The 11,063-nt window shown below is 32.6% G+C and overlaps 1 pseudogene; it reads right to left on the minus strand.

Moving 5' to 3' along the window:
* Positions 1–211: 211 nt before the first annotated feature.
* LOC145255036 (U2 spliceosomal RNA) lies at positions 212–391 on the minus strand (annotated as a pseudogene).
* Positions 392–11,063: the final 10,672 nt, after the last annotated feature.

Raw genomic sequence — 11,063 nt, forward strand, 5'->3', positions numbered from 1 at the left:
GTATAATGAATGAATGCGTGAATGTAGGATTGACATGAAATTCTTCAAGATAAACTAAAATGACCGAAAAATGGGCTGAAATGACTTAAATAAATAAAAAGTAAATGACTTAGAATGACTTTAATGAACTTAAGGATGAATTGAATGACCTTAAGAATGATTTGAATGCTTAAAAAATAACTGGAATCCTTCAAAAACAACTTGAATGATCTGGAGAATGACTTGAATGGCTTTGAGACTGACTGGTTGTAAAGTCGGTGATCATTTTACATTAAATTAATACAGAAAAGTGATCCCCCCATTTTATATCACAAAGTTACAAACATAAGTACAGCATGAAGTAAGAAAAGATACTACACTTTGATCTTGGCCAAAAGGCCAAGAAAAGGGTATTTATTTGCTCCCCCACTGAGCAAATTAGGCACAAGGCCAATTTTTAATGTGAGGAATGAAGGGGAAATGGGGGTCAACTCCTCGGGGAGTAGGGGAGCTGGATAGTGACAATTGGTATGAAGGGTTGCCCCTACATTGACCAAGGTCTTATCTGTGGTGTTGGTATTTATTTGCTCCCCCACCGAGCAAATTAAGCACAAGGCCGATTTTTAATGTGAGGAGTGAAGGGAAATGGGGACCAACTCCCCGGGGAGTAGGGGAGCTGGATAGTGACAATTGGTATGAAGGGTTGCCCCTACATTGACCAAGGTCTTATCTGTGGGGTCGCCCCCACATATGGTCTTTGCTTGCAGTATCTGCCGAAACAGATACTACACTTTGATCTTGGCCAAAGGCCAAGAAAAGTGTATTTATTTGCTCCCCCACCGAGCAAATTAGGCACAAGGCCGATTTTTAATGTGAGGAGTGAAGGGGAAATGGGGACCAACTCCCCGGGGAGTAGGGGAGCTGAATAGTGACAATTGGTATGAATGGTTTCCCCTACATTGACCAAGGTCTTATATGTGGGGTCGTCCCCACATATGGTCTTTGCTTGCAGTATCTGCCGGAACAGATACTACACTTTGATCTTGTTTATATATTTTATTGCTTTTAAATTTTGAAAATACAATTAAGTAAAAAAAAAAAAAAAGATTCTTAAACAACAAAATTAGGCACAAGGCCCTACAAGAGATTGGGGAGGGGAAGGGTTCAGGGTCTTTGTGACTAAAGTGATTACAAGTAATAAATGTAGACTTTGGAATCTTACTCTTGACTGGCAACATTTACCAAAATACCTCATTACTCTATGGATCTTAATCTAACTAATAAATCCCCAGCGTTTAAGAGTCAAAAACATATTTACAATTTATAACTACACTTTGATCTTGGCCAAAGGCCAAGAAAAGCTTAAAAAGCTAAGAACAGCATCTATTAACAACAGACCTTTGATTTTAACCAAAAAGGCCAAGCACAAAAGTGTTACGGACAGACTGACAGACCGACTGACGGGCTGACAGAGTGACTTATAGAGTCGCTTGCACGTGACTAATAATTTAAAAACACAATAGTAGAATCCTTAACAACAACAACAATAATATTAGTAACACAAAAAAACTGCAACTGTATAAATAAGTCAGATTGTCCACTCGAACAACAATGCTAACAGTCTCAAGTATTCCCCCTGTTTTCTTTGTCTACACGAAATTTTTTTTATTACTAATTTTAAAGATAGAGATAAATTGTTAAACAGTAGAAATGAACCGTCAATTGTTTGTCAGCATTAAAATCCCACCTTCTTAGCAACTTTGCACCCTACTGAAATTCATCTGATATAACCCATAACCGAATAACTGCACACTCCAAAACTCACGACTTTTACATTTAACACTATTTTAATCTATTATTCTTCAAGCAGATTACCTTAAGTCTAGATCTCAATTTATAAATATTTACCTTACTCGGTTGAAATATCTAATCCTCCTTATACCTTTAATTACAACACTCTTTATCAATTCTCCACTAATAATTCCAAAACATATTTATGCATAAGACTCTCTATTAATAACCCAAATTAAAAAAAAAATAAAATGACTAAACCTATTTAGTTAAAACTCTGTGTTCTGAACCTACTAAAAAAAATCCATTCTTTTCTTTTTTTATCGCCTTTTCTTCCCTAAACCCGACTTAAATTCTAAAATATACCCAACAGAATCCATACTGGATTTTCTACTCAAAAACATCTTTCATATTAACTATATTGGGCGCATCTATTCACTCATTTTAAATGGAAACATCTTGACTTTCTCTGCCCCCCCCACCCCAAATGTCATTGTAGATTGCCAATTTTTTGGCTCAGCTCAAACTTTACACATGAATGCCACCGTTCATGAACAAAAATGCCTTTCTTGACAATTTGTGAATTTCCTTTCTTTCTTCCTTCTTTCTTGCTTTTTATTTTTATTTAATTTTTTTTATATTTTAATCTACTAAAAAACCTTTTTTATCCTCCCCCTTTCTTCCCTAATCCCAACTCAAATTTTAAAATATACCAAATAGAATCTATAATTGATTTCCTACTAAAAATTATTTTATATGGGCTGTTGGACGTATATTTTTGTCCATCGCATCTGGATGCATCTTAGCTCTCTCTGTTCGCCTCACCGCCACCGTTGTCGATGGTGATTTCTTAACATAGGTTTACCTCCGAATCACACACGTGTCACTTTTCAAATGACAACAGTCTCTTTCTGACAAATGTATTCTTTCCTTCTTTCTTTCTTTCTTGCTCTTTCTTTCTTTCTTCTCTAATTTACTTTAGGTATACTTTCTCTCTAATATTTTCTCTCTAATATTTTCCCCTTCCACCCTTTCCCTTTTTCCCTCCTCCCCTCTTTATCAATTACTATCACTCTTTTGATTTTAAATATCCATATGTAATTAAAAAAAAAAAAATTTCCCCCATAATTTAATATTTTAATTTAATATTTAAACTTAAACCATCTGGAGACATGAACGGGTAATCTTTATCCCGTTTACTGTTTATCGAAAGAAATGGTCGCTGCGACATAAAGAATATCACCACTCCATTGTTAACAAACAAGATGGACTGCTTCATTGAAAGGAGAATCGTAAAAATGTAATTTTTTTAATGGGTCATGTACACAACCTTAAAAATCCATTTAACAAGTAATACAGTATAACCTGTGGTGGCACAACAAAACAATCACTGATAGGAGAAAATTGTGTTCTTAAGTATGTGATGAAGCTCTCAGAAGTATGCATATAAATATAGATAGATTGTGTTTTGTTGGTAAATAGAACTATGTACTCACAGGAGGGTCATAATTGAATGGGTTTATATATATCTTTTTAATGCGAAGACATTGACTGTATATGATGGATTTTTTTGTTGTGATTCGCAGCTCTCAAAATGTACGTAATTGTGTTCGTCAGTGATGTGGTGATATAATTATTGGAAATGTTAATCAGGACGTCTAAAAAGGGGAGGTGTGTGGCGGAGTGTTCAATTGTGAATTTAATACTGTTAATACCGTTAATGTGCTGATCAGTGTCGTTTTGCTATGTGGTCAAATGACAAAGATGTCATCTATATATCTTTAGTAGTGTTTCGGTTTGAGGTGATGTATGTGTATGTATTTTTGTTCGAATGTGTGCATGAAAATGTTGGCATAGCTGGGAGCTACTTTAGTTCCCATGGCTGTGCCTTTTATTTGTAAAAGGTATTGGTTGTTGAAGGTAAAATTATGCATTAGAATAGATTCTATAATGTTGCATATGTTTGTGATGTTTGTGTCTTGTAAGTTCTGGGTGTGTAAAAAAAAAACTGCTGCATGCGAATATTCCCTCCTCATGTAGAATATTTGAGTAGAGAGAGGAGATATCCATCGTGACGAGAATTGTGTTGTTTGGTAAGTTACCCATGTCATCTAGGATCTGTAGGAAGTGTGTTTAAGATAACTGAGGATTTTTGGCAGCAAGGGGTTGCGGATAATGTCTATATATCCTGAGATATTCTCGGTGAGGGTTCCAATACCCGAAACGATAGGTCTGCCAGTGTGATGGATCTGGAGATCTTTAGCTATGTTATATGTGTCTGTGGGCTCATTAATCGATACCTCAGTGTGTCCTGTATCTTCAAATTGGAGGTATATATATATATATATATATATATATATATATATATATATATATATATATATATATATGCGTGTGTGTGTGTGTGTGTGTGTGTTTTCCATGGTTTTCAGATAGAACAATATGGTCAATCATCAATATAAAACATTACTGTAAAACTATTCTTCCAGATTACTGATATTAGTTTGAAAGTTTTTTTAAAGCAAGTTTCTCCCAAAAGACTAAAATCTTTTCTGCTGCTACCATTCTGATTTGGTACAAAACAAGTTTCCTGTCGGCTACTTTTGATTAAATATTAAATAATCTTCAGTTTTTAAATTAAATAAAAACTTTCTTTGAAGATTCTGTTTTCAAAACTTGATTCTACCAGCGTGACAACAAGAGAGAAAATAGGATTTTACATTTTCAAAGACGAAAAAATCGCAGTTATTTTGTTTTAAAAAGCAGAGAAAAGTAATTGGTGCCAAAAAGAAAAAAGTTTGTTGAATCTGATTAACTGCAAAAGGAAATGTCTGTCGGTATTTGAAAGAAGAGAAGTGGAATTGGTAAATGGTTTGTTGTCTTTTAAGTGGTTTGCGATAAGAAGAGCATGTCTATTCCCGGGACAATAGACCATTCTACTTTTATCAAAGAAATTGTTGAGGAACTAGGCAAAAATGTGTCAAAGAATTTGGAAAGAGAGAAAAGCGTTCACACCTATGTAGCACCTAACACATATACCCATGCACGGGCACATACACACAAGTAAACACTTTCTTGTGTTGATGGAATGTACATATATATACAAATATGTGTGCGTATATCCATGTGTGCGTATATCCATGTATGTGTATATCCATGTATGTGTGCATGAATGGGAAAAAGTCACATGTCGGAAGGAAAATTAAATTATGACACAACGGATAAAGACGTTAAGTACAATCAGTGCAGTCTTATGACGGTTGAAAGGTCCAATAGGCAATAATAACTGAGAATAAAATAAAAAATAACGATTTTATCCTGTCATGGTTGACGGAACAAGAACAATCTACCCCCACAAATTGAATAAAGGCTTCAGTTCAAAATTCCATCTAGGTTTTTGAGTTGAAAAATATGCATTCGAAAAGTTGAAATGGCTGAAACCTTTGTGAAAATAACAATCTCAAAAATTCTGAAACATAGTATTTGATTGCCTTACATCTATTAATTTTAATTTGATGTTCTCGAGAGCAATCTTCAAGAGTTACATTAATGCAATATCTTCATAGTGTTGCTTGGCGAGTGTAAAATAAACCAAAAATGTTCTGAAATTGTTTAGATGAGATATGAATGTTTGTATTGTTTTGATTGTTAATAAGGCAAATCGTCATGATACGTCCAGAACTCATTTCGTTGAGATAATCAACAACGCTCTGATCCATTCCAATTAAATGGTGAACCTAAATGTAGTGAGTCTATTCACAAAAGTCCCCACGGATGAGACTCTAACGATAGTACAGGAAGATTGACCTCAGATACCACACTGAAGGAATGCACATACATCCCAATTAACAATAGAGATGCTATCCCTCTGTGTAAATACCACACATTTCACAATATGAGCTGATATATACCGACAGGAAGAAGGCCTAGCTATGGAATCGCCATTATCGCCAGTGCTACCCAACATATATGGAGCACTTTGAGGAACTGGCAATAAGATCAGCCCCCCACAAAAACCAACAATTCGGCTATGATATGTAAATGATACTTTCATACTCTAGCCCTACCAGGAGAACGTTCAAGTACTACTGGAACATGTGAACTCAATCTGCCCATCCATTCAGTTCACTATAGAAAAGGAACATGACAAAAAACTATCTTTCCTGGATGTATCGATAACCCGCACTGATCAGAGTTTTGTGTCATCTGTATATCAAAAGCTAGCCTTCATATGAGAGTACCTTAACTTTATCTCACAACATCCATTTCCTGTAAAGAAAGGTATAGTTTAATGTCTACAACATCGAAGGAGGACAATAACAATATTACATATCAAGAAGAGATGGCCAATCTAAGAACAACCCTCCACTGAAATAACTACCCATAGAGCATAACATCAGCTCCGGAACATCTAGATCAAGCGCAAAAGAATACCACCCCAAAACCCATCACACTCTGCACACCATACTTGAAAGGCTTATCCAAAAAGTTTTTTTAAATATGCAGTCAGTTTGATAATAGGGCAGTATTCAGGAGTAACTCAACACTCCGAAAACACCTTGTACGAGTAAAACCCTCAATTGAAAAACTCATTAGAAAAAACTGCGTTTATGAGATTTTATGTAGACGTGGAAAACACTATAAAGAAAAAACAAGCCGCTCCCTCAAAGTAAGACTAGAAGAACATCGAAAAGCTGTCATTCGAGGAGAAATCGACAAATCAGCCCTAGCAGACCATATATGGAGAGAAAAAGGCACCTACTCCCCAACATAGGATGATGCTGATAAGCCATCCAACTATTGAATTTAACCGCATTTGGTATCCATTCATTTAAAATTTGTGTGGAGAAAATAAGAGAAAAAAAAATAATTTAAAAAAAGGTTTCTTTCTTACGTTTTTTAACCCTACCACAAAATACGCCCTAATCAAGGGTGATATTCCCCCCCCCGCAAAGATTTTTTTTTTCTTAGAGTTGCCTTCTTACACTATGTTTTCTAGAAAAAATAATGAAAATGTATGTAATATGTCTATCCACGGTTTCGTAAACATTTTTTTCACTAATCTGGAAAATTAACAGAAGGATTCAATAAAAAAATTGAATCATAGGAAAATCTTAAAAAGTACCCAAGTGTCCCCTGAAAATTGACTTCTTTTCTTAATTTACGAACACGCCCTCGAACTAAGGTCCGATTTCTTGCAATACAGAGCTAACCCTCTTTCCTTATTTGAAAAAATAAACATAGAGATTACACCTGACGAAGGTCGGTGGTTTCATCGACCGAAACGTTGTGCCAATAACCGTGACCATCGTCATAGATGGCATGTCAGCTGAAAAATGACGTCATCGCCATAGGTCCTAGCAAGCAAGATAAGTGGAACACAGACTGTCGATAATGAGCAGACACTTTTTTACAGAAAGCGTTAGAAAACTTCAAAATTGGATTTAAAAAAATAAACATGATACTTTTTACTGAAACTCATCCAATATTAATAATAAAAAATATTAATAATAAAAAACGAATTGAAAGGGAGAAAAGTTGTTAAAAAGTTTAAAAAGAAAATGAATACGATTTGATTTGTATGAAACTGAAGTTTATTCAGTAGAAATAAATAAAAATGAACAATAAATATTTTTTAAATCAAAAAACAATATTTAAAAAATCAAAACTGAAAAACAAACGATAAATTAGTTTAACTGAAATACGAACAATAAATTAGTTTAACTGAATAACGAACAATTAGTTTAACTGAAAAACGAACAATAAATTAGTTTAACTGAAAAACGAACAATAAATTGGTTTAACTGAATAACGAACAATAAATTAAAAATTAAATTCAAACAAATGTTTGTATAAACAAAGTTACTAAGGCAGAAATATTTCAAACATTGAATATTAAAACTTTTCAAAAATCTGTTGTAGAATTTAATTAAAAGTTTGAATTTTTCTTTTTCTGATATTTTTTTTTACTAATATTGTCTTTCTTTTTGCGACAAAAAATTGTTTAAAGGGAATTCGATGAACTCCATATCAGCATTTTTTCAATTTGCTGAATAGTGTGACCCTCATCACAAGAGTCAACATTTTTCCGGTCTCTTCCCCCTCTCTCTCTCTCTCTCTCTCTATATATATATATATATATATATATATATATATATATATATATATATATATATATAGAGAGAGAGAGAGAGAGAGATTGATTGATAGAGATATTTTATATATTCCAAAAATGTCTGATCAAATAGATAAAAAGTGGAATCCTTCCTGCTACCATTTTCAAGTTGATCAGACCTTTTGGTGCTATTCGTCACGGTCTCTATGGCTTGCTTAAATTCATAAGGATGATGAACTATTAAGACCCATACTATCGATGATTGGGTCTTCCTTTTCTTTTGTGAACTTTATGCAAAACTATAATTACCTTAACAAATTTTTTTTCATTTTTATATTTCCAGTCTATTTACTTGCGTTTCATTTAATGTGTTGATGTCTTATATCGCAATCATCTAACGACTCACCCAATTCCGGAAGATGTCTTTGTCGAATTAATGAAATTCGCTACCATGTCAACCGAATTCAGCTTCAATGATGTGATATATAAACAACTTGATGGTGTGCCCCTGGGTTCCTGTTTTGGCAAATATTTTTGTAGGTTTCCATGAACACGGATTACTATCTCAAAAAGGATCTTTTACTTTCCTTACGTTAACGATACTTTTTGTTTGTTCGACAACGAAACGAAAGCAGATTCTTTTTTTTTTTTTTTTTTGCGGTCCTGAATAATATTCATCCAGTCCTCAGGTTTACGGTTGACAAGAAGTTAATTCTAGTCTTCCATTTTTGGATGTACTTGTTTCTGAAACTTTTTTTAGATCTTTACACTGGCTGGAACTCTTGTGATTCCAAGAAACGTAAAATTAATTTAATTAAAACTCTTACACTCGAGTGATTTGCTCAAAGTCCAAATGAATGATGAGATAAAAGTTATCACTAAGATCTTGTGTAACAATGGTTATCCCACGGATATCGTAAAATCTAGTGTAAAAAATAAAGTTTCTAATTTTAAAAGTACAGAAACTTCTGTAGACAGATGTTCCATTTACCTTAGAAAGGGGGGGTGAAGGGGGCGGTCCGTCCTGAGAGGCACGTGCCAAAAGGCGACTTTTTGAGAGGATAAAAATTGAAAATAGAAAAAATAAATAAAAAATAGATAAAAGCTTACAAAAAAATCTGAAATTTAATATCAAATGAGTCTTTAAGGTTGTTAAAAAATCGGAAGTTTGGACGTATCGGAATCGGAAAAATATGTCCCTCTTTTCCCGATTCCAAAACCGATTCTTTTAAATTTTTAACTTAACGTTTCATTATTGGTACTAATTAAAAATATTTATTGTTTTTAAATTATCACTAAAACTAAAATGATAATAACATCAAAATACGATGTAAATTTATTTTACTTGTGAAACAATTTCTTTTTAATTTGCATGAATTCTCTAAGTAATCTTGCAAAGAAAGCAGTTTATTTACATGTTCCGAGAAATGTTGAAAAATTAAATAAAACATTTTTGTCAAGAAAAATATTTTCAAACATCACTGATAATTTAATGATAAAACGGAGTTTTGGACACTGAAAATTAGCAACAGAAAATAACGTCATTTTGGAATTGTAGAAATATTAAGAAACTACGGAATAAAAATCGACTGAAAACAGATTGTATGATCGTCCTATCGGGGGATATAATTTTAAATAGGAACTAAGCACGGAATAATTGATTTTTATTTTACCTATTAACAAAACTTTATAATCGCTGACGCATTATTATCCAAAACCGAAATGTTGAATTAATCTGGTAATAGGATTTTAATTTATTACTTTTTTATTAATATAATAATTATACAAGTAAAGTGTCTTTAGAACATGCACTTAACTTAGAAAAATCGACTTATTTGCTTTCAAGTAAGAGTAAATATAAAAATAAATGTATATTTGTGTGAGTGCCAATTGAATCTTATTTAAAACTATATCCTCTTCAAGAATGATCTTAAAATCTATCTTCAATTGGCATTTATTCCATAGATGCTTAATTTTTGTACCTTGCCAAAATTAAAATAAAAATATAAAAAGTGATTTTTAATGTTTTTCATTCATTTTGGGATTTATCTTTTGTTTTGTTTTAATTAGATGATGGGTTTTGCCCGCTGTCCTTTTGCCCGGTGTCCTTTTGTACGGGGCTTTTTTGTCCGATCCCCTAGCTAGCATTGGCAAAGTTTACAAGGAGTTATCGAAAAGTGTGCTTACAAAATCAAACTTGGTAATTTCAAAATCTTAGCCTCAAATGAATTGGACAGTAATAAAATTAATTTTGCATCTATATTCGACAACAGGTGTTGGATCATTTCTTCTTGATTTTGGTTTGTATGTTTGTATTTGTTTAGATGAATTTGGGCATTAACAGCATTAGTACATTCACAATTTTTCACACCTGTATGCGACAACACGTGTTTTATTTCAGTCTATGTGTCTACTATAACAACATTTCTAAATAAGAGAAAACGAATTTGGATGGCAATATAAAGCAATAAAATCTTAGGCTACTAATAGACATTATTTTTGATTCCGTTTTGGCAATTCAGTTTTCAAGTTTCTCATACACTAAGAGAACACACAAACGACATTGAAAATTTGCCAATATAAAATGTAAGTGTATTTTTAAACCTATTTTGAAGATATTCAAAGTGTGTTTTATGAATTGAAAATTAATTACTGACATTTTTTTTTGTTTATGTTTCAATTTTTTATGTAATACGAAAGTTTGAAATTTTTCCTTTGTAAAAGTTAAATACATTCTTTTATTTGGTAGAAGAGTAACTTATCTAGCTTTTGATAGCATTTATTCGTTTAAAATTTTTCTGTCTTTTCTTTGCTTTCTTAGATAGTCTAAAAAATCATCCACCATGCGAGAAGAAATAAACAAAAAAGTAAATTTAAGAATTTATAGTGGGTGTCATTTTCATAGGTAAATCAAATGTAAAATAAACATCCATATTCGAGCTATGTTAGCGTTTTAGAGCAGTTAAGCAAAAAGTGATTTTCTTTTAATATTTTTGTTGATTTTTCTATGAAAAAGTTTTTTTTTTGGAATTGGAATTTTTACCGCCCCCGTAAATTAAAATTATTTCCAAAATTGAAGACTTCAGTGTTCACAATACAAATTGTACTAGATGTGAAGAAAATATAATAAATAAAACTTTTATCATTCGATTTTTTTATTTTACATAAACCTCAAATT

This window comes from Euprymna scolopes, chromosome 30 (assembly GCF_053919585.1).
Source record: "Euprymna scolopes isolate OS-2025 chromosome 30, ASM5391958v1, whole genome shotgun sequence".
In the NCBI taxonomy this organism is placed as follows: domain Eukaryota; kingdom Metazoa; phylum Mollusca; class Cephalopoda; order Sepiida; family Sepiolidae; genus Euprymna; species Euprymna scolopes.